At 37.7% G+C, this 25,473-nt stretch overlaps 1 protein-coding gene across 13 annotated transcripts in view; it reads left to right on the top strand.

The window, feature by feature from the left end:
• Nucleotides 1–25,473, top strand: part of RBFOX1 (RNA binding fox-1 homolog 1) — a 665,898-nt gene that overhangs the window by 600,713 nt on the left and 39,712 nt on the right. The gene's annotated exons all lie outside the window — the stretch shown is intronic.

Here is a 25,473-nt window from a genome sequence, read left to right as displayed (position 1 = left end):
TAGTTGTCATGCCAACGTAATAAAGGCCACAAGGGCAGGTCAAAAAGTATATTACATGGTCCTAGTACCTATATATATATATATATATATATATATATATATATATACGGGGTATCCAGCACTCTGATAAAGTGATGAACGGGGCAAACATGCTACAGTGCCTTCTATGAACTTGTGGGTTCTATATAGAAGAATATAGGAAGTGGCACTCGTCAGACTTCAATGGTAAATCCAATTTATTGTTCCGACATGTTTCGGGAGCTTAGCCTCCCGTCGTCAGGGATAAACCAAATGAGCTTTAGAAAACACATTTATTCACCACTGTTTACACCTTCACCAATCAGCAGAGATGTAGCCTAATCTGCCGCACCACCTCACCTGTGGACCTAGGTTCTGGTCAGTCCCACTGGGAGGGTAGATTACAGACGGCCGGTACCACCTCATTAGCAAAAACCCCAGTTGCTCATAAATAAAATTAAAAGTGAAAACTTATATAAACATTAATAAATAAAAAAATATAAAAATAGATAAAAAGTCTGCAATACTGAAGAACATCATCATAATACATACATACATACTGTAGGCAAGTAGATAAATATGTAGTAACAGGTACAACACTATGTTTACTATATATTCCGTCTCCAATCAAGTGGCTCAAACCACAAAATGCGGTATATCTGTGACAAAAGTGCTGATCATCAATAGTAAACTGTCTGTTAACATTAAGCAATAGTTTTAATGCCATAAATCATAGAGAAACTATTTTTAAATAAATAAATTTTTAATGGAATATTTTTTAGAGAAAGCAGAGCATGCCAAGTTTTTCATTTAGGCCACGAGGGGCCATAGTATCTAGCTTCATAATCCATTTACTCTTGCACCGCAGGAGCAATTTGCCCCTGTTACCCCCATGTTTCAATAGGGGAATATGATCTATAATTTTGGTGCATAAATTGGCTACCGCTTGACCAGCTTCTACAAAATGTTTAGGTTCAGGCATGTCACCACTTCCAGCAAGTATTGCAGCCCTGATGGTAGTACGGTGATTAGCCATACGCTCCCTAAATATAGTTTCTGTCTTGCCTACATATACATAACCGCAAGGGCAGTATAGGAGGTAGACAATGAACTTAGAGGTGCAACTTAACACATGTCTGATACCAAACTTCTTGCCGGTGTAAGGGTGCAAGAAGTGGTTTCCCGTAAGGAGGGATCCACAAGTTGTGCACTCAGTACAATGGTAACACCCCAATGCTCTAGTCAAAAAATGTGATGGCGTAACTGGTTTGGTTAAGTCAGAAATATCAAGTTTCACCAAATGATTGCATAAATTAGAGCCTCTGGAGTAGGCTGGCATTAGGCGTGTGTTGTATAAAGCTGGAAAATCGCGGTCAGTGTTGATGGTTGGCCTGCAATTAATAGACCCGATAAATATTTTTTTTATTTCAGCAATAAGCAGTGAGTAGATTAGTATTCTAATCATTCCAGGTAAATGTGGTCAATAATGAATATGCCCCTAGAACTGTTTTCCTGCAATTGGATTTTTCCAATTTTCCTCCCCTACTGTTTGGTATAGCCTAATTTATGACTTAAATTAACCATTAAATCACTTATGGAAAATTGTGGCATGAAATGACAGATGAAATTGACTGTAAATAAATTTAGGGTTATACATCGAGGCCTTGGTAATAACTATGCTAATAACACAGTAAATGGAATACAATTGAAAAAAAAATGAGATTGCAAAGCACTTAGGAATATTAATTGCCAGGCAGTGACTGCAATAGTGAATACGATTATAGAATACATAACAGAAGAAAAGTGAGCACAAGGCAACATAGTATTTTGTATATGTATATATCACAATATAGACCAAACCTTGGAAAGATGTTGGCACCTCAGCAACTAACTGTAAGGAAAAAATAGGAGAACTTAAAATAGTTAGGAGCAGGTATCCTTATAAATAAGGTGTTAATTCATAAATAGCGTTTATAAAGATATTTTTGTTTATATGCAGTACATGGTATGTTATCTAATTAACATGAATAAATGTGTTGAAGCTGAAGACCCAGATTTGTTTTGCAAACCTTTCTTAGCAAGGATCATATAGAGGAAAAGGGGTCATCAGTTGTGAATGGAAGTAAGACAGTTTCATAATGATCACACAAAGCAGTTGAATGTAACAGTGGTTATGTTGTGGCATTCCTTAGCATGTGGCATGTGACTGCAAGATCACAAACAGGATTTGAAGAAGGACTAGACACTTCTCTTATTAGACATGATTATTTCAGCTATAATTATTAAGAAGATACTTTTATTATGTGAGAGGTTGATCCAGGAAATGTTTTTCCAATTGTCAATACTATATTATGTTGAGGAATTTTTTTTTTTCTTTTACCAATTAGGCTAAAGTAGCAACTGTCACACTGTATCTTTTGAGATGCCTTTCTTTGGAACAATATAACTGTTTGTGAAAGGTTTAATTTGTTGACCTGAGTTCTCATTTTTAGCTATGTACCACTAAGCAGGAAGGGAACTTCAGGGTTGCCATACATGTAACACTTTTGTACATTTTGAAGATTTATATTACATTTTGGCATAGTGTGCCCATATAAGTGCTTCTTCTCTTAAATTCAAATTAAAGCTACTAAATGGATTCATTTATTTATTTATTTATTTGAAGTTTCTTATATAGTGCAGCAGAATCCGTTGCACTTTAAAATTGTAGACTGTGATAAAACAAGCTGGGTAACAACAGACAGACTGTTGCACGCTTACAATCTATAGGGACATAGGAGGAAAACAGAAGGACAGGCACCAGTCCCACCAAGTTACAAGTTCAGAAAAAAATTATTCATAAGTGCCTCAGAGGGTTATGCGTGTTGTACTTAAATATGATAGGCTTGCCTGAAAAGGTGAGTTTTCAGGGAACGCTTGAAAGTTTGGAGGCTAGTAGAGAGTCTTATTGTGCATGGAAGGGCATTCCATAGGGTGGGAGCAGCCCGATGAAAGTGATGTAATAGTGAATGGGAGCTAGTGATCCGTGCAGAAGAAAGACGATTTCAAGTATACTGTGGGGTTTTTGCAAAAACAAAGTCTTTATTTGTTTTTGTGGATATAGTTATGTTTCCCTCAAAAACTTCCCCAAAATTTCCACTTCTACAGTACTCCTTTATGTTATGTTATTCATCTAATTTTACTAAATAAAATCTAAATTGTGTAAAGCATTGCAAAACTAGGTGAACTCTATTCCCCTAGTTGCTTCTTTACAAGAATTGTCCTCACTGTGCCCTTTACCCCCATCAGCTAATCTGTTTCAAACCGCTTCCCCCAACAATAAGCTTCCATATTTTATTTCAAAACTGTTTGCAATTAGGGCCTGATTCAGACGTGATCGCTCGTGTGTCAAATTTCAATTGACTGTGAGTAGTTAGCGACCGCACAGACAGAAAGGAAACCCAGTCTGTCAACATCAGCAAGTGAATTGCAAATATATCACTATCCACTATCCTGTTGCACATCCATATGTCATTTACTCACCATCAAATAATTTTTTCCAGACTCTGCAAATGTGAGTGAATTTGACCCTTTGACAACTCTGTGACAGAGACACTCCCAGAAAATTGCATGTTACTGCCCCCATAATCTGACTTCCTGCCATTTAAATTGTAAAGGGAATGCAATTAGATCCTTTCACTATTTTTTTATGCAATTTTTTCTCGTGAATGTACACACAATTCATACACATGCACAATGTCACACACATGTCATTTTATAATGGAATGGGTTGTGAATTCGCACATCAGTGATCAACTCTGAATTAGACCCTTAAACCTTTGTTCAAATCACAAAGTGATTTACACCTCCAGAATTATTCTGGCTCTGTATCTCTGCCATTCTATACTTTGTAAAGCCTTTACAGTGACTATATGGTCATTCATATCAGTCCCAGCCCCAGTGGATCTTACAATCTGTATTCCCAAACAAATGCACACACACACACACACACACACACACACAGACACAGACACCAGTTAATTTTGTTGAGATACAATCAAACTATTGGTAATTTTTTGTATTGTGGAAGGAAACCAGAATACCTGGAAAAAACCTGCTCAAGCAAGAGTACCTGGAGAAAACACAAACTCCACATGGCCAGTTGGGGTCATGGTGGGAATTTTACCAATGATGCTTAAATGCTAACTGTTAAACCATCCATACCGGCCAAATTATTAGATAGTGTGCTGAACTTTGAAAATACAATATCATTACAATATGATTTAAAATATATACCATTTGATAATGGGACGTTTTGCAATGAGGCAATGGTTTGAAACAAAATCACATAACTATTATGCACTTCGATAAAAGATCTACAATAACAACTTAACCTGAAAATCCATAACCTAACATAACAATACATGATTATACCCATAAGGGCATTATTTATAATAAAAAAATTAAAATGTGTGTAACAGAAGAGTTGCGCTAGAGCAGCTGAGGGTTGCTTTTGGAACTCGATGGGACTTACACCTGTAGTCCTCAAAGATGAGTAAAAAGAGTGGTTGTGAATTCCAATAAACAGTCCACAGTGCTATACAAAAAATAGTGAAAAGAAAACAATTTCCAAGAATATCTTGTGTATGATGTGAACAATTCAATGTGTATAAAGGCAAGAAAAAAAAAGACTTTCCTTCTGTATATTCCTATGGACAAAAGGTGAGTTTGTTAGTCCTTTTCAGAAATGAAGAAATTATCCATTTTTTTCCATGAAAGTTCCAGTGTAATCATAAAAAAATAAACAAACTTACCATGTGTGAAAAATATATAATGAAAGTAGAATGAGTTCAACAAAAAGTTTTTCTTTCTTTTAAATATTCTTTATCCTGTGAGAGACGGGTGTGTTCTACTTTTGTTGAAATAGGGAAAGTGTTATGAAAGAATCCCTCTTTCGATTATGTATTAGCAGGAAACTTATTCAGAGGGGCGTACCTCTACTCACATAGATAATGAATAGTGTAGTCCCATAAAGGTTTCTTTAAATTATGACTTTTGGAAGTACTTTTTGTAAATGTAGGTGTACCCCCGCTCACTGGTTGGTCAATTGAATGACTCCGTTAAAGTTATCTTTGATGAGTGTTTGGAATAATACACTCTTAAAAGGGATGAATAGTATAATTCATGTGTTGGCGTACCCCTACTCACATCCAGATTGGCAGGAAAAAGCACATAAAGGTATCTTTATATCTATGGATCAAGGATGATATCCTTAAGAATGGCGTACCACACTTACAGTGTTTTAAACAGAAGCCAGGCACATCAAGGTATCTTTGGTGTTCAAATTCATCTGTATTATAACAGTCTTGGATCCCCGGTATAGATTTATTGAGGAACCCAAAAAAAAGGAAATTTGTATGTAGACTAAAAAAGTTTTTCAATTCACAAAGAGTCCATAGTTGGACTATAGGGTACATACAATGTAAAATCTATTTATCAGAGAAAATGCAATAAAAAACATCAAGGTAAAAATATTTTCAAAAAAATAAAATAAAAAATGCAAATTGAACCCAAAAGGATCAGGAGGCAATATGAAGGCAATAACACATTCACAAAAAATAGATGGTGAAGGTCCGGACAAAGTGAAGGGTTAAAGTGTCTAACATTACCTCCGTGATTCATGTAGGTCCAAGATGCAACAGGGCCCCTGGTGTCAATGCGTTTCAGCTCTCTAGGGGTCTTTTTCAAGACAGCTTTGTCCTCTCTAGGAGCCTTGTCTCTCCTAGAGAGCTGAAACGCATTGACACCAGGGGACATGTTGCATCTTGGACCTACAGTACATGAACCATGTAGGTAACGTTGGACACTTTAACCCTTCACTTTGTCCGTACCTTCACCATCGATTTTTTTGTAAATGTGTTATTGCCTTCATATTGCCTCCTGGTCATTTTGGGTTCAATTTGAATTTTTTCTTTTCTTTTTTTTTTTTCTTTTTACCTTGATGCTTTTATGTACCCTATAGTCCAACTATGGACTCTTTGTGAATTAAAAAAACTTTTTAGTCTACATTCAAATTGTTTTTGGGTTACTCAATAAATCTATACTGGGGATCCAAGCCTGATATAATACTGGGGAAGTTGAACACCAAAGATACCTTGATGCACCTGGCTCCTGTTTAAAACACTGTGAGTGTGGTATGCCATTCCTAAGGATATCCTCCTTGATCCATAGATATAAAGATACCGTTATGTGCTTTTTCCTGCCACTTTGGATGTGAGTAGGGGTACACCAACACGTGAATTATACCATTCATCCCTTTTAAGAGTGTATTATTTCAAACGCACATCAAAGATACCTTTATAGGAGTCATTCCATTGACCAACCAGTGAGTGGGGGTAGGCCTACATTTTCAAAAAGTACTTCCAAAAGTCATTATTTAAAGAAACCTTTATGGGACTACACTATTCACTATCTATGTGAGTAGAGGTATGCCCCTCTGAATAAGTTTCCTGCTGATACATAATTGAAAGAGGGATTCTTTCATAACAATTTCCATATATCAACAAAAGTAGAGCCCACCCGTCTCTAACAGGATAAATAATATTTAAAAGAAAGAAAAACTTTTTGTTGAACTCATTCTACTTTCATTATATATTTTTCACACATGGTATGTTTGTTTATTTTTTATGATCACACTGGAACTTTCACGGAAAAAAATGGATCATTTCTAAAAAAGTCTAACAAACTCAGGTTTTGTTCATTGAAATATACAGAAAGAAAGTATTTTTTGCTTGCCTCACAACCACTCTCTTTACTCATTATTTATAATGTTTGGATAACTTAAGAAATATCACATCATAACTATAGCTACAGTGTATATAGTATTACAATTGCTTGTACATTTTTTGCTTACAATAGGACACCTACAGTATATTGTACATAATGACCACAGTTGCTGTCGTGATGTGGTAAAAACGCTGTATGTACAGAAATATGAGGGCCAAATATCATGTTTGTTTGAACTAAAAGGACATCATGAGGAATTCCAGAATAATTAATTTTTTGCTTGCATAATGCATTATTTCCAATGTAGTGTTATATGTAAACATTAGCCAACTAAAAAGCTCTATATTTGCTGCCAAGTAATTCAATTTATAGCCAAAGTGGCATTTTCCATCTGATATATAAGTTTTATATTATAATTTGCTGATTCTGAAAACCATTCTTTTCCATCTTTTTTATTGATTATTGTGTATTTACTGTTAAGCACATCCTTCTCATGCGAAAATATATACTGGTAAAATACACATACGATTAGACAACTTTTACTAGTTGGTCCAGTGATACTATACTTCGAAATTCACACAAATCCTAGTACAGTATATGTAATGTCTTAATTCTATTAGTTGTTTAAGTTATTCTTGGGTTTTATTGAGCAGTAACACTACTTGAATTTGCAATGTTTATGTAATACAGTGGTTCCATAAACTCAGCCATGTTGCTTTCGCCCATGGAAGAATAAATAATAATCCAGAGGAATCTATCTCATCTCTGTTATGCACAGTGGGAGCAGGGTTGCACCCCCCTCAGCAGCTCCCACTGCATTGGCAGATACATGACAACCCTGTGGAAAACAGGAGGATTGCTGCACTGGTAACATTGTAAGAAGAAGGTTGACCTTAGATATGCTGGCTCCATTTTACCAGTGTTAACATGAAATGGTAACTTCATATATGTTCCAAGAGGAAAACCCACCATCCTCCAAGTAGGCAGTGCCATCCATTATGGGAACTGCTAACCTATCAAGAGGGGCTACAAACTGATGTATCATAGAGATACTGTATACTGTTTCTCAATTACAGCATTATGCAGTGTACAGATGCCAGTGTTAACATACTGAACAGGCATTTTTCATTTGTCAATGGAAGTCATTCATTGTATTTTGCATACAGTTCAATACCAATTTTAAATTCAGAAAACTCTAAGAATTATATCTGAGCACAGTATATAGTATTCATCTATATTTTGCAGTCAATGTACAAGCTTCTCAGGATCTTCTAAGGGTTTGTGTATGGGAGGATCAGAGTGATATTGGCATTTATGTACGAGAGAAAGTGGACAGACATGCCATGTTACTGGCTGTGTTTAAAAATGTCAGTTAGGAGCAGGTTAGTACTATCTCCGTCCACTTTATTTCTTTCAAGGACTTTGTACATAGATATCATTGTCACCTGTCACTATGTCAACCTCAGTATGATGGTGCCAGGATCCCAATACAGCTGAAATGCTGTTTACCAGCATGTTAAAGGTTCTAACAGTTATACTAGTGGAATTATCTAAGTAGCATTTGTAAAATTATCTAAATAGCAAGAAGGTCAACATAGTGATTTGTGACATACCTGTAGAGCTATGCTTGCCGTCATCATACCTATGACTATTTACAGTTTGGATTAGTTTGCTGTGGCTAGTATGCCCATAAATGAGCACATGCGAATAGTTGTACCCATGGGAAATACAATGTTCTTTGCACAATCAAGGGTGCAGCTATTTCCACCCAGAATTGAGTAGTCATTACCATGATGCATATGCATAAATAAGGTCTATGAGGAGGAAGGACACATCTTTTCTTCCTTGTGAATTTCACTGTACATTTTTTTAATGTTGTAGTGACAATAAATTATTATTCTATTCTATTCTATCTGTAGTCGATGTCAACCTCCTGCCCACACTGCATTAGTTAGGTACTGTGTATAACTACCACAATGGTCCGGTTGGGAGTTTGACTTGGGTATTATACCTTATGTCCAGGAGTGTTTTTGTGTGTGTGTGTGTGTGTGTGTATATATATATATATATGTGTGTGTGTGTGTGTATGTATGTATATATATATATATATATATATATATATATATATATATACAGACATTGTAGGGGCTCTGCACAAACTAAATTAACTGATAATAAATAGTGGAGATTTGGTTCATGAATTGATCAATGCATTTAAACCTGCAGCCCCCTTCACGGGACCCCACTGTTCTGCAGGTCCTGACATTATCGCTGAAAATGGCTACAATACACATAGCTATCACATCAATGTTTGATTCCAGGCATGCTATCTGGTCTGAAGCTCACAGCACACTTTGCTTTTATAGGTGAGCAGCTAACAACACACCTGTCACTAATCATCTAGGGAAATGGTTAACATAAGCTATGGAATCTTAGTTAAAGCAGGGTGCATGAGAGAATGTGACCACAATAAGAAAAATTTATCTAATAAACAATATATACACTTAACATGGGCACTCACCTTTCCTAGTTTTCGGGCAAATGACTGTACCCGGTGCCTTCCGACTAGTAACCCCAGAGCCGGAGCTGCTAACAATACACGCTGATGCGGCGGCACTCGTCATAAAGAATCACACAGAAAGTATGGCAATCAGGCCGTTTCTGTGTGATTATTTATGACCGAGTGCCGCCGCATCAGCGTATATATATATATATATATATATATATGCATTTAAATATTTGCTAAGCAGATTACATTGGGAATTATATAACTCTGAAGACATACTTTAAGATAAAAAAAATATTGCCTAAATAAAGAGTTATTTAGTTATTTTATTTCTAAGTCAAAACAATAATATAAGTTAATCCTTTGCTATTCTATTTTGCTGAAGATAAATATGTCATGTTTCATATAAAATATTGGTGCTATAAAATAAGACACAAGGAGCATATGTTATGTTTAAAAATAAACTGGTTGCATAATATCTGCAGTGATTTATTTCCTTGTATTGTTCTACAAATTACATGTACCACCTCATTAAAGGGACAAGGCTTTATGGCCAGAATAGTCTTTTTGTTCTTGTGACAACCATTTGCATTTCCCTCTAATGGCTTGAGCTGCTTCATGGGTTTTTCCATCCAGCTGTGCTTATTAAAGTGAATGGCATGAGAGAATATGTTTAGCGAATCAGCTGATTATAGCATACACTGGCAAAATACAGTGTAGCCATATTGTTCTTCATGGACGTGAATTTGTTTCATATGGAGATTGAAATGATATAAAATGGACTTCAAAATTACTGTTTTTGTTTTACTTAGAAATAAATTGATTTAATGCTGTACTCTCAATATTTCTTTTCTTTCTTTTCTTACTTGTGGCTCTCATGGTGGTATTTAGGGCAATGTGCAAGGAAGGAGTTAATTCAATTTGAAAAGTCATTCCATTCAATTGAAAACCGAAAGGTTTCAACTTCGTTCTCTGTGTTTCTAACTCCCAGCTATTAACATCTCTGTTGGACATTAACTGCATGAGATGCACAGTAATGTGCACCCTGGGTGCTATTTTGCCGATGTGAGCAAAAATACCGATGTAGGATTTATATGACTTACTGCTTCAGGGTTTTTTAACTCATTTGGGATGGCCTCACGCACATTTCTTTCAAAGGTAAAACTCATCCATCTGATAATTCCCATTTTAAATCTTGAGATGAAGAATTTTCCCTCGATTCATGGGTCAGAGCAGGAAAACCCTTTGGTATAATCTATTCTTATTTTTTACTGCATTGCAATGCTGTTCTGCTGATTGCATAGCAATGCTGACATCTGGGGGATGGGCAAGACTTGTCATTTACACTTGGCAAACCTAAGAAATCTCAGTGTGTAGAGATTGTCTCTTCCTCATTGCTTTCTAAATACATGAGCTTTTTTGTACAGTATTTGAAATATTGCAGCACATCAATGTTCTAAATTGCTCAAAAAGGAAAAAAAAAAAAACCTTTATGTTAAATGTTTTCATTTGTCAAATATAAAAATATGGGCTGTTTGTATATAATATGATTTTTATTCTTTTCTCTGCACATGTATAAAAAACATACAAACAAGCACATGTGTACATTAATATTTATTTTATGAATTTCTGAATGCCCATGGGTATAAATTAAAGTAAATGAACTTTATTAGGAAAACAAATTAGTTTTTTAAGCAGACACAGTCACACCATCTTTGCAATTAGAATTGCATTGTACATTGATGTTGAAGTAATGTATGCATTACTGTGCCCTAAAGACAATTCATTATTTTTTTTAGTCCACATGCTAAAATGCTCAAATGTATAATATAGTAACATATGCCCCAAAATATAAATATTGGTGCTGATTAGGCAAAACTCAATTTTGTATAAACTATCACACACAGGGTAGATTCAACAGTTAGATAGGGGTGGTACAGTTGCATTGATATACTGTATACAAATTAAAATATGGGTGATTTATATGCATATATTGTACTGTAGTTCCAACACAATGCATGTGCTATTAAAGGTAATATGTGTATGTAACCCTAACTGATATTTACAGTATATGTATAGTAAAGCTTTGCAGAATATGTGTGCGCTATATAAATAACTGTTATTAATAATAATAATAAAGTACAGTATAAAATATAGGTACTGATGTATCCCAGTATCAGCCCCTACTGTATATTTTATACTGTACTTTATTAACTATACATTCACTATTCATTCTATTCTATATATTCTATACAATATATTGAAGATCGCACATCCACTCCATGGCCATAGTGAGTTTATAAAGGCCTTCACACTTAGTGGAGACTTATTTATACAGATGTAGGCATGCTAATTGTGGCTCCAGTAGGTCAGAGGTGCGAATTTTATCCCACGGTGTGTGTGATATGCATGTGTGTATTTTTCATGCCTGTGGCCATTGACTTACCAGTAGCTACAAGCTGCAACAGCCTAGTGTGCCTAGTCATGGGGGGTGTGGTATGATTCACCGACAGTCGGGATCCCGACAGTCATTATCCCGACGTCGGGATCCCGACTGCCTGGTCTCAAACAGCGTGGCCAGCGCAACAAAGCCTATCAGCTTTTGAAGAAGGAGCATAGCTCCGAAACGTCAGCTTCATTTTTTCCAAATATATTCTTTTGCCGAAGACCTCCGAGTGCCGCCTATCCTTTGTTCGGTTATATATATATATATATACTGTCCCAAGATCCGGCACTCAAAAGTTACTGCTTGCTGAATAAAAAACTTTTTACTTCATATTTGCATATACATCCGTCATATCACCAGTGCAAGAAAAAAGTCCATATGTTACTGTGAATCAGCCATGACTCCGTTCCTCCTGCGGCTATGCTGGCTCAGAGTACCCTGACTCCTTCTATCGGGATGGGTTGCTGGACACTGTTCACCGCTGATGTGTTACAAAAATAAAGGAACAGAATCATGGCTTCCGTGGGAGGAATGGAATCATGGCTGATTCACAGTAATATATGGACTTTCAATACTTTTTTCTTGCACTGGTGATATGATGGATTTATATGCAAATATGAAGTAAAAAGTTTTTTATTCAGCAAGCAGTGACTGGCGTCTGTGGTTTTCATGGACAGAAGTATATATATAATATATATATATATATATATATATATATACAGCATGTAGACCGGCACTCCTTTTAGCAGACTTTTGCAGGTATTTGGTATGGCTGGGGTGCCTTCCCAAGCTTCTTAATATTTGGGGTGATGTCCTAGCAAGGACCAGGCGGAACTCCAAGGACTTCTAAAAGTGTATAATCAATTTATTAAGCCATATCAATGTTTCAAAGCCTCAGCAGGGGCTGATGAACACCTGATGAAAAAGCCCTGTTGAGGCTTTGAAAAGTTGACATGGCTTAATAAATTGCTTTTACACTTTGAGTCCGTCGAGTGCCAGCTGGTCCTTGCTAGGACATCACCCTGAATATGAAAAGATGGTAGAGAGATAAAAGGAAGAGATGAGGAAGAGATGAGGAGAAATATGTGGGGAAGAGGGAGAGATGCGGAAGAGTGCAAGATGTCAGAAAATGGGTAGCCAAGATATGGGAGGAAGAAGGAGAGATTTGGGGGAAAAGATGGGATGATGATGATTGGGAGAGAAATAAGGAAGAGAAGTATATAGTGGGAAAAGATGGAGAAATATGAAGAAAGTATGGGACATAGAGAAAATAGGTAATAGAAAGAGAGGAACTCTGAAGAAAATGAGTTGGGAGAAAGAAGGACAGTGAGAAGGAGAGTATGATGAGGAAAGAAATGGGTGGAGAGTTAAGAGGTCAGAGGAATACAGGTGATTGGTAAAAAATGTGTGGAAATGGAAAAAGGTGGATAAAAAAGATAAGATAAAAAGATTTGGGAAGGAGTGAGGGGGAGAAAATTCAGGGACAAAGAGGGAGAGATGATGGGATGAATATTGGAGGGATTCAGGAGAGAAAGATAACAGGAAGAAAAAGATGGGAGGAGGAGAAAGAAATGTGATAAAGAGAATAAAGAAGAAGTAGCAAGAAGGGTTAAATACAGTGGAGAAAGAGAGAGGGGTAGATGTTAAAAGAGAATAAAAACACTGCAATGATGGGGATGATAGATACAGAAGCAACCTGGTGAATACTAGTATATGCAAATTTTTATGTAGGGAAGCGTGTCATACAGATGGAGCCGGCCTTGTCTTTGCAGGGGATGGTGGCAGAATCGCCTGGGACTTCTATAGAGATAAATAAAAGTCCATACTTGTACTGAACATGTACACCAACAAGTATATCTGTATTTGTTCTGTTTTATTATTCTTGACTTTCTTTTCTTCCCAAAGAGGCAGGACAGTGGATAGAAGGGTCATACAAATCCAAAACTGAGTACATTTAAATAATAAATCACCAAAAAATCACCTGTTAACATTTTTGCAGCCCATTTAGAGGATGATGAATCCATATAAATGCCAGGCAGAATTATATATCTCTTTAGGATGTTAGACTCTTTGAGCAACTTTTCATGCTGCTTCTGCTCCTGATGATGAAAAGAGAATAAGAATACAATAAACTAAAAATAATTGTTTTAATTTGTCTATTTTGTAGAAAATAGTAAGCAACATGGGTCATGGATTAGCTGACAGTATCATATCGAAGTATCTTCAGACAAATGTTTCATTACTGTTTTGATTTTTTTAAAATATACCATACTAGTTACCATCCAATTAATATGACGGAACATTATAGTAATGTTAAGGTGTGTACACACGGGAGCAATATTAGGTAAAATCGCTGGCAATATGGTCGCTGAGCGACCATATTGCCAGTGATTTGGAGCGCAGCTGGCGATAAATCGCCAGCTGCGCGCTCCCGTGTGCATTCCCTGCTGGTCGCTGGTCGCTGGAGCATGCTCCTGCGACCAGCGGCTTTCCCCGGCAATCACTGTGCCGGGAGGTCAGCACAGCCCAGTGCCGCTGCTCCCTCCCTCCTCCCTTCACGGAGGTCAGCGCCGGGGAGATCAGCATTGATCTCCCCAGCCCCGTGCCGCTGCTCCCTCCTTCCCCCCTTCAAAGTGACAGCAGCAGCGTCTGCTGCTGCTGCACTCCCCCTCCGTCCCGTAGCAGTGTCTCCTTTTCATCGCTGATGAAAAGGAGACACTGAGCAATATGATTGCTGGCAATATATTGCTAGCAATATATCGCTAGCAATCATATTGCACCGTGTGTACACAGCATTAGTGTTGGCTGCTGTTCATGTCTAAATAAAGCAACACTTGAATGCAGAACAATTGAATTGCCCCCACATAGGGGAGGAGCATTGTAACCTTGTATTATATAGGATACATCAATCAGCCATAAGAATAAAATCACTGACATGAAGTGAACAAGATTGATTATCTCATTACAATGGCACCTGTCAAGGGGTGGCATATACAGTATTAGGTAGCAAGTGAACACAAAAATCTTGAAGTTGAGTTTTTGGAAGCATAAAAAAAATAGGCATTTATATGGATCTGAACAACTTTTAAAAGGGCCAAATGTTGATAATAATCTCTATAACATAAGGGTTTGTAGGCTCTTCCCAGGATGAAGTGGTTAGTACAGTACAAATGTGTTTTGGTACATTGTTGCTACATATAAGAGCTTACTGCAGCTGTACTCTAATTTTAACAAAACTCACTGGGCACATTCGTATTGCTGCTGAGGCTCACTGAAGTGAACGAGAGGCATATGCATGTGCATGCCAGCTTCTATTCACGTCAATGGAATAACAGCAAAGTGAAGAGAAAGTGGGCACATGCATATGCCGGATCCCATTCACTTTGGCCAGAGTGTGTGAACACCTGCTTTCCGCTATGCCATGACACCCTTGCTGCAATGTACGTGCGATGTAGATAAACTGCTGAAAGTGCATACAATGGGCAAGTTGTCAGAATTAGACCATGGAGGAATGGAAGAAAATAGTTTTCTCTGATGAATCAATCTATTCTTTTACAGCATGTTGATGGCCGGGTGCATGTGTGTTGTTAACCTTGGTTCAAAGATGGCACCAGGATGCACTATGGGAAAAAGATAAGTTGGTAGAGATGGTAGTGGCAATTTAAAATGGGCAATGTTCTAAGAAACCTTGCATTCATGTGGGTATGCATTTTAAATGTACCACCTTCATATATATTGTTTCGGACAAAGGACACCCTTTTTTGTAAAATTATTCCCATTTCACTGTGGCCTCTTTCAGATTTTTAAACACATGTTTTTGTGTTATAGCACATCAACAAATTACAATACAAATTCAATGTACAATCAAAGCTTAAGAGAATTGAAAAGCATATGTTTGGCAATAAGATGATACCCTGTCAACATAGTTTTGTGAATTGAAGGGTCAGATACAATAGTTCAGGGTAAATGATCAGATATCTCAGTACTCTTATAGACAGGAAATAATGTACCATTGAAATCTACAAAATATACAAATATCAGTGAGTAATAACAAAAAATAATAACAAGACACAAGAGACAAAACAAAAAAAAGGAGAGGGGGGGGGCACTTACGACCACAGGATCCATTTACCCAAACTCTCCAATAATGCTAGAAGAGGAATTATAATGAAAGATGATTATTAATATATTTTAAAGGGAAGATCACCCCATATATATGGAAATCCTAACATGTGAATTGTCATTTGTATGCGCAACTGATGCAATGTATGTATGTCCTGTTATCCCTCTTGTACCATGCTTGAAGCTGCACTGTATCCACAAAAATTTCCTAGTATACGAGAGTATACATGGCCAATAAAGTGATTCTGATATTCTTCTTGTGGCGTTTGTATGCGATGGCTCATGACTTCTTTATTCTAAATTTGGGCTATTACTTACTGATAAAAGGGTATAATATCCCTGAAACGTTGGATATATACTGTACCTTCGGCTTGAGTGATTATTTATGATTTAGCCTGGATTGCCATCCTGTCTACTTTTATTATTCATATTGTTTGTGAAAGTGCACCTGGACATGCTGCTATCATTGTAGTAGTGCTGGACACTTGTGTGTCATGTGTGGATATACAGTATGCAGAACGTATATAGAATGTTATGTTGCAACCAGGCAGAGCTTATACTTAATCCTACATGAGCAATGTCTTTGAGAAAGATACTCCTTTGCCATGTGTCTGTTTTGTTTAATAACCCTTACTTGTTCCCACTTAACAGTAGCTGTCAGTAGACCTCCCCAGTCCTCATTTCATTTTTGGACTCCCTGTGGTGACTGACTCCAACATATTTGCTTAAGCAGGATGCAACTGTGGATGTAACAGGGATAAGCCTGCAGGATGCATATTATGTAACCAAAAGAACAGAAACAAAAGGTAGTGTCGATGAGGCCACCTGGTAACATTTAATAATTGTACAGCTGGCATAAACACCATTTATATATGGTTAACATACCACATCAGTATACAAATAATGTAAAATGTAGTATGGGTAAGAAGGGATGTCCAGTAGGCTAGACCTTATTTTCAATGTCCTAATGCCACCTTATAACACAGGAAACAGAAATGTACTTACAGTATGTAATATGTTAAAGGACCTCTGTTACTCTCCAAAAGAGAAAGGGCGGAATGTAATGCCGTCTGAGTTTGGTGGCAGCATGGGATGCTGGCCAAACTCAGATGTTCTTTATAGGGGCAATAACTTTCAAGGCATGGTTTTGTCTTGTAAGTGATTGCCCCTTTAAAAAAACATCCCACACTGCCCCCAAACTCAGGTGACATGACGTTTCGCCCATTGTGTGTCCAGATGTATTTTTTTAATAGTACATTGTAGTTATAGTTGTTGACTTTAAACTGGCAATAAAAGCCCCCCTTTTTATTATTATTATAGATTAAAGCATATAGAATGTGCCAATGTAGGAATAATTCACACTGTTCAATCATTTATGGTACTAGCATGTATACAATGTGTACAATATAGACATGTATGACAAAATGGTTTTTCATTTGTTTTTTTTGGTGATTTATTATTTTTTTAATTAAAGTATTTGAGTATAATTTACAATTGAGCATATCCTTCACGACATTGTCACAGTGTTGTGGGATAACTATTAGATAAGTTAGCTATCTTTGTTTACTATATAAATAAGTGTTTTTTAAGTCAGAGTTCCATTGTTAGTTATTACATTGTAACAAAATGTTTGAACTTTGTATTTTAACATTCCAATGTAACATTTGTCTGAGAAATGTATTCATGTTTTATAATTTGGAAGTACTGTACAAGGTAATATGATCTGGATTAAATCAAGGAACATCTTGAAATTCTTACAAGAAATGCAAATATAAATTAATACGCAAGGGATTGTGATTGAGCTTGTACACATTGCATATTTTAAGGGGATTCCCTCTTAATACTTTTATCCAATATAGAAGACTATATTAGATTCTCTGCCACCTTGTGGGTGACTCGTGATACCAAGAAGTATAGCTGCCATGTTGGAGCATCAATGTCTGTTTACCACCTCTGTTCTAGACTGAATGATTTATGATGCCATTTTTACTCACATGTTTGCATGTTTGTCACTGCAAATGAGCATGCCTTGTTTCCATATAATGGCTGAAAAGATATTCAGATATTTGCTTTGATTGCTTTTTGCAAGCTCTTGGTGTATGCGTGGCTGCTTGCTTTTTTGCAAGATAAAGAGCAGAATGGATGGCATGTTTAACTGTCAAATTTCCTTCTGTGCAGAGAAACTGGAGGTTGACTAATTATAAAAAAAAAAAAATATCATGTTGCTCTCAGGCTATAGAAAATAATTTTGAAACAAAATGACAGTAAGAAAAAGAAAATCTTTAAAAATATATGTATATACTACACTTACTCTATATAACCGCAATGGTTTTGTTTTTGCAATATTTGAGATATTCCTTTTACTTATGTCATGGTTTCTCAATCTGGGATTCATGCATTATTCTAGTGATATTAGCATTACTTGCTACAGTAAGTGATACCTAAGGTTGAGAAACACTATCTTATGTAATAAAATGCATTACACATGTAGCAACTTTTGCTTCTGCTATACAGTACCTATTCATTTTATGTGGCTAAAAAGTTACATTTTAGTAATGTAAGAAAAACTAATTCTTTAATAGATGCAATGATCTTAAACTATGGCTGTCTGTGAAGAAACATGATTGTGATGAGTAAGCGTAACCAAACACTTACCGCACCAGATACTTTGAGATGAATGAATAATAGAAGAGGCAAATCAATTTGATTGTGCTTTGTACAAGATTTGCTGCCACTTAATAGCTGGCTCTGCATGAATTCAAAAGCATAAACCTCTGAAAAGGAACAGAAAGCAAAAGTAAACTTTCCTGGTGTATATTTGACCATTGACTAACAGAAACTTTGCTATTGGTCAAATCAAGGGGCTTGTTTTAGCTGCAAAAGATTAGTGTATACCCACTTCCTAAAAGTTTTGTAAGCAACTCTGGGTCTGAATAATTGCTGTTTGAAAACCATCAATATTTAGCAATCTGCCCAAGCCCAGGATGTGTACTGTGCAAATACAGGTCTCCATGTGTGAGATTACTTACAGTTCCCCCCATACACTAGCATGCTTCTCATGATTCTTATTGCACATTTTGAGAATGCATACACTTACTTTAATGGGTGATGACTATTGACATTCTAATCGATGGTCACCATGGTGATCTGATACTGCATTTTCAGACTCAGATGATTTACTATGTTGATAGAAGGCATCTTTTTACTTCTGACACCACATTTAGGATAGGTCAGTGGCTGCAATAACTTTGTCATATGCTACTGCTTTGCAATAAACAATGGCCCACAGTATGAACATCTTACAATACGTGGCAGCACATGGGACAGTGGCCCTTATTCAGATCTGATCGCAGTACAAATTTGTTCTCAAAATGGGCAAAACCATGTGCACTGCAGTTGGGGAAGATGTAACATGTGCAGAGAGAGTAAAATGTGGGTGGGGTGTGTTGAAACTGAAATCTAAATTGCAGTGTAAAAATAATGCAGGCAGTATTTACCCTGCACATAAACAAAATAACTCACACAAATCTAACTCTCTATATACATGTTAAATCTGCCCCACCAGCAGTGCACATGGTTTTGCTGATTTTGAGAACAAATTTGTACTGCGATCAGATCTGAAGATGGGCCAGTATACAGATCATGCAAGCATATCAAAACAATGCAAATTATTTCTAGAACAAAAACATTAATACCATGAACCAGAAAAATTATAACTTGTTACATACAGTTAGCTATACAAATAGCTCACTTCCACAGTCCACACATCTACTGTACTTAATAGATTCAGATTCATAGTGGGGGGGTTTGCAATACTCAAAATATATAGTGGTAGGGTTTATTTTTTTCAAGACAATTATATTATTACCTACAGTGGCAAACACAGGACTTCTACGTACAGTCCACAATCTCCCACTCTGCGGAACATTAAGTGTTGCTGAGGTTAGATCCTGCTGTTTGAGGAAATTCTTCTACCACTGCCTCAAAAGCGGAAGTCTAGTAATGACCCTGGACATCGTAAACATTGCTTTTTTTTTCTACACTTGATACTGTATGGAATACAGTATTAATTAATATTTATACTTAATTAAATAATATAATTAATATTTAACACTATATATGGTCTATATATGGTCTGTATCAAAGAAAAGGTTAAACATACAATAAATCAATAAACAAACATACAGTAATTTCTAAGGTCACATTCTCCCACCTAATGGTAAGGCTCCTCTCCCTTCACCCTGGCAGCTACTCTCTGGTCCAGTGCACTGATTTAGAATTAACACACAACACAAACCTGGTAGAAGTTTCTACCACTGAGCATGTACAGCAGGTCTGCTCTATCCCTTAAACTGTATGGATTTCTTTTTCAATCTGCAGCACTGTTTCCCTGATACATCTTTAAACTGGGACACTCATGAATGACACATTTTATGGCTGTTTAAAACCAGAAAAAATGAAGGCTTACATTAAGCCGGCAGAATAACCTGTGTAATTCATAAATGTAACAGTTCAAATGGATAGCATGGTCAGCCTATGCATGAGAATACATCTGTATTGTCGAAATAATTGTATGCAGAAAAACTGCAATATGTGGCTTTGCTTGAATACAACAACAACCAAAAGCATACAAAACCACAATACAAAATATACATATAAAAAACACCAGTGGTACAGTGAGGGGGCAGGTACAAAGCCAGGAAAGAGTCACAGCCACACTCCAAGAGTTATTCAACATGCTGCTACAGAGGATTACTGTGACAATGAATTGGCATCACCCTTTATAGTGCTGGAGCATCACTTCTTACATGGCTTCAATGCACTTCAGGCTGTTTTAAAAGAAACATTAAAATAGAATTAATAAGCCACATTAAATTCCACCCTTTTATAGGGCCACCGCCACAGCTGTTCATCTCAATAATGAGCTTAGGCAGTGCATATGACCTTGTAAAAGATACCTACATTTATATAGTGAAAACTTTGTAAGCCAAGCACAGTTCAGTAATTACATGTAAATATACTTCATGGCGTTGTGCCATACCCCATTGCACATAATTCACTAACAACAAATTTAAAATCATATACTGTACGCTACAATACTTATAATTTAAATATTGCTTAAATTAATGTATACAAATAATGTTAATTACTGGATTTTAATGTTTAAACTGTTTAGTTCAAGAAATAGAATAACCATGACTCCTCCTCCCCAGTCTGACCCTAACCCACCCCTAGTGCCTTATCACATCCCCATTTAAGATCAACAATTACTTATCAGTGTCTAATGCATTTTATGGTTTATATTTCTTGGGTTGGGTACCTTGTAGTCCAAGATAAGGAAGATGAAATACATGAAATGCGTTGAGAATCCCCCAAAATAAATAAATTCCAGATTTCACATGAATGTTCAGTTTACAAATCATGACATAATAATGGCAATCCACAAAGTTGTAACTTACATCTCAGACTTAGGGGCTGATTCAGACCCATTTCGATGGGGAAGTCTGCATATGCTCATACATGGATATATGCATGTGCAAACCCCCTGTTTGAACACCTTTGTAGGGGCACGGGAGGGCCGGCGGCAGGCAAAGGGTGGCAGCAGAACAACCCCTAGGTTTTTATGGGCATCCCAATAAAAACTCTAGGCTTACCCCTGCACACGCAGGCAGGTTGATGCCTGCATGGGGCAGACGGATGCCATCACAGGACATCAGTATTGACTTACTTTTCAGATCAAAGGCTGCAGAAATCATTTGATCTTCAGCAACCATGAAATTATTTCTCTCCCGGGTGACTGCATGCAAGAGGATTTGTTCACACACACACACATCCCCTGGTATGCTAACAAGGGGATATGATTGGCAGGGGGGGCTTAGTTTATGTAGCTTTTTTGAACTTTTGCAAAGCTTTCATCTATTTTATCTGTAATGCAATAATTTATGCATTACCAAATACAATGGGGGGAAATTTGACTAAGATAGAATGATTATGAATACACATATTTGTACCCATTTGATGTAAAATATGGCCAGTAAATTAACTATTGCCATGGTGTTCTCATTTACTATCATACGTAAGGCTGATTATTGCTGGTTATTCAGCCAAAAATAGGACAGGAAAATACTCCTCATTTTTCAGACGTATTTGGCTGAAGCGTGCAGTCCCCCAGTTTGGCTATAACCAGCCCCGGGCTCATTGAGCCAGTCCTGGTTTCAGAAATACAGGGGGGGACATTACATTGGTGTCCCCTGAATATCTAGAACCAGCACCAGGCTTTTGGCCCGGTCCAGTGTGTGTAGTATGTATTAAAGTTTTACTTCATTAGTGTGTGTGTTTTATTTCAGTATTGCTTGTGTTATAGAACTACAAGAACCAGAGGAACGAGCCGCATGCTGGGACTTATGGTTCCCCAAGTATCTGAATGTGGGGAGGCTTGCTGGTTCTTGTAGTTCCATAACATAACAAAATTCGGTACTTGTTTCCTAGCACGGCCACACCGATTCTAATCGGGGGCATCGCAGGTAAAAAATCTGATCGGTCGCATCGCATGCGTGCTAAAAAATCGCATGCGATGGTCCCGACGCGATGCCCCCGATTTCCCATAGTGAACAATGTTAAATGGCTCAATTTACCCAAATGAACAGGGAACAATGTTAAATGGTCCAGAAACCCCCCAAAACACCCCAGAACAGTGAAATGGCCCCCCAAAATTAGTTAACGCCACCCCACGATCAACGTGAACCCGAAGCGTGGCGAGCGCAGCGAGCCCGCGAGGGGCGGCGGTACGTGTCCTACGACCTTTTCATACCCCCACTATCCACGTCGGCGTGGAGTTGAGAATAGAATAGTGTGGCGAGCGCAGCGAGCCACCGAGCCCGAAGCGTGGCGAGCGCACGCGGATACCTTCACAGTTATACGCGTCCCCTCGCGGGCTTCACAGGTGTCCGTGGCGACGCGGACACCTGTGAAGCCCGCGAGGGGACGCGTTTACCTGTGAAGGTATCCGCGTCCCCTCGCCACGCTTCAGGCTCGGTGGCTCGCTGCGCTCGCCACACTATTCTATTCTCAACTCCACGCCGACGTGGATAGTGGGGGTATGAAAAGGTCGGAGGATGCGTACCGCCACCCCTCGCGGGCTCGCTGCGCTCGCCACGCTTCGGGTTGACGTTGATCGTGGGGTGGCGTTAACTAATTTTGGGGGGCCATTTCACTGTTCATGGGTGTTTTGGGGGGTTTCTGGACCATTTAACATTGTTCCCTGTTGATTTGGATAAATTGAGCCATTTAACATTGTTCCCTATGGGAAATCGTGGGCATCGCGTCGGGACCATTTAATGCTTATTTAGCTGCATGCGACGTGACCGACGCGATTTTTTAACTTTTCAATGCATTTCAATGGGGAATCGGGTCCATCGCGTCAGGGGCCATCGCATACCACTATTAAGGGCACAAGATCAATGCGATTGTGGCCGTGCTAGGAAACAAGTACCCAAAATTCTTTATTTCTTCTTTTTGCACTTTTATGCCATCAGCCCGCCACCCACAGCCCAGGGGTGGCGGGGCCAACCCTGGGCTTCAATCCAGGCTGGGGTGTCCCTGGAGGGGAGTCCCTTTATTAGGGGGTTCACATTCCCACAGGGACCCGGCCTGAGCTTATCAGCCACAGTGATCATGTTTTGTCCGGAGTCACTAAGTAAAAAAGGTCCCCAGGCTGTTATATGACACCGCTGGCTGTTTGAGCCGGGTGCTGGTTGCCTAACTATTGGGGACCACTACTCCATTTGTCCCCCATATTTTAGGAACCAGGGCCAAGGCAAAAGCATGTTGTTGGTTGTAGAAATACAGGGAACACCAATGTCATTTCACAACCCACCCCCCCTCCGTATTTCTGCAACCAGGACTGGCTCAACGAGCCCGGGGCTGGTTGGATCCAGATTGGGGGGAATGGCAGTATGACATTTTTTTATTTATTTACTTTTTTACTTTTTTTACACTGGAAAAACATTGCACGCATCGGAATAATCTGTGTGATGCTGGTGGTTGTAAATTCGGCATCCAAATTCAAATTTCAACATTGGAAAATACAAATAAGGAGAATACAGCAGTTAAGTAAATTTTCTATATTCTAAATTTGTATTTTCAGATGATTACCGCCCAATCCCGGACGTACCCGTTCATACACAGGATTGGCTATAACAGGCCTTCTTAGTAAATTTTCCCCGCTATATCTTTAAGAGCATCAAAAGTGACTCCTATACAATGATTAACATAAATAAACATGTACTACAATCACACATGTATTTGCATTATCTAAGTACTATAGATTTATTTAATCTACAAATTAAATTTACTATAATGGGAGTTCTAGTGAAGATTGGTTGTTGTCCATAGCAACCAATCAGATTCTATCTATTATCTTGGTACTTATGTATTATCTGGGCTCCCATGTTAAATGCACCCCATTTTTTCATATCCCTACTATCCAACTACGCATGGAGTTGATTTTATATAGTGTGGCGAGCGCAGCGAGCCACCGTGCCCGAAGCGTGGCGAGCGGACACGGTCTCATAAGAAAAACGGGAGCCCAGATATTACATAAATACCATTATCTCTTATAATGCACAATATAAACAAGAAATAGAATCTAAATGGTTGCTATAGGCAACACCCCATCTTCAATAGATTTCCCATCTAAGTAAATTTACACCTACAAGTAAAGCATTGTAAATAAAATCAGTATATTTCTAAAAAGCACCAAGGATCATAAAAATGGCAGATGAGCAAGTTTATCTGAGAAAAGTAGAGCAATGCAGTGTGTACATTCATACTGTATGTGTTTTATTTCTATGTGTGGTGCAGCTGATGGCCTTATTCAGAGATGTACACAATGGCTTAAGTCCATGCAACTGAGCAATTTTTGGCAGACAGTGTATGCACCACAATCACATTGCGCACGCATAAAGATGCCTAATCTAATCATCTAATCATGCCTTCAATCTAAGCATCTATTTGGATGCCATTAAACCCAATATTTCTTGTTCTTGCACATAGGATTCCAATGAGTATGTAATTTATAGCTCCAGCGTCTCTTTTTATTTCTTGGTGGCAACTTCGGAATATCAGTTATCAAGAAGCCTAGAAAATCACACTTGCAATTGCATTAGCACCTATCTCTGAATCAGGCCCCGGGTGCTGCATTTACACTACATTTCACCATTTATCTCAAATATAGTTTCTGTTTACACTTTCAGTTGAATCAACTGTTCTAATTTAGTTAACATACCTGTATTAACTTGCACAAAGTAATTGAAAGCAGTACAGCAATGCTAGATTTATATGATTCAATTACTTTTTTGGCAAGTTATACAGGTATTTCTCACTGCAGTTTTAAAATAACAAGATCGGCATAAAAGTAATGCAAACCTTTTAGAATATTGCACTGTTCTGTGCTTTCCCTTCAATACTATAGATCTATAGACATAATGAGCAAATCTGGAATTAGCTAGTTATTGATTATCGCTCAATCTATCTATCTATCTATCTACACACTAAAATTTCTGCACGTTATAGCAAAATTATAGCAAACATTATAGATTTATCATTGTACACATTA

Source organism: Crinia signifera, chromosome 7 (assembly GCF_055691185.1).
Source record: "Crinia signifera chromosome 7, ASM5569118v1, whole genome shotgun sequence".
Classification (NCBI taxonomy): domain Eukaryota; kingdom Metazoa; phylum Chordata; class Amphibia; order Anura; family Myobatrachidae; genus Crinia; species Crinia signifera.
The sequence above is the reverse complement of the archived record's forward strand: the minus strand, read 5'-3'. Positions and strand labels throughout refer to the sequence as shown.